The sequence below is a fragment of the Colobus angolensis genome, unplaced genomic scaffold (assembly GCF_000951035.1).
Source record: "Colobus angolensis palliatus isolate OR3802 unplaced genomic scaffold, Cang.pa_1.0 Scaffold128, whole genome shotgun sequence".
Taxonomy (NCBI): domain Eukaryota; kingdom Metazoa; phylum Chordata; class Mammalia; order Primates; family Cercopithecidae; genus Colobus; species Colobus angolensis.
Window position 1 is genome coordinate 3,008,935 of NW_012114030.1, and position 731 is coordinate 3,009,665.

Consider the following 731-nt stretch of genomic DNA (forward strand, 5'->3'; position numbering starts at 1 on the left):
TTTTTTTTTTCCTTTTCCTTTTCAAAGTTGTCTTTTGTTCTTTCCTAGTTTGCTCCAGGAAATTTCTCTCTTTTCCAATCTCCAGCAAGACTCACCTGTCTTCTGCCTTTTTTGTTCTCCCCTTCTCTATCCGAATTCCATCCTGGGTAGCCAAGAAATGAGGTGGCAGCCAAGGCAGGCGTGCAGGACATCAGGGGAGCTGGCATGCTTCCTTCTGCCAAGTGGAGCTGGGTAAAGTGTAAAGTGGTGACTGAGTGGGAGATGGAGACGCTGGGGGGGGACACACTTAAGAGATTTGGGAGACATCTGCAGGAGCAGATGGCCGAGAACAGCACCCCAGATCTCCCTGGAGTGAGAGAGGATGTAGCCACACAGAACCTAAGGAAGAAATACAGGCACATGTTGGTTGGTTTTGTTTTGCTTTTTGGTGTGCCTCTTTTGATGTAACAGCTTTATTGAGATGAATTCACATACCATACACTTCATCTAGTTTTTTTTTTTTTTTTTTTTTTTTGAGACAGAGGCTTGCTCTGTCGCCTGGGCTTGAGTGCAATGGTGCAATCTCGGCTCACTGCAAACTCCGCCTCCCGGGTTCAAGTGATTCTCCTGCCTCAGCCTCCCAAGTAGCCAGGATTACAGGCATATGCCACCACAACCGTATTTTTAGTAGAGACAGGGTTTCACCATTTGGCCAGGCCGGTCTCGAACTCCTGACCTCAGGTGATCTACCC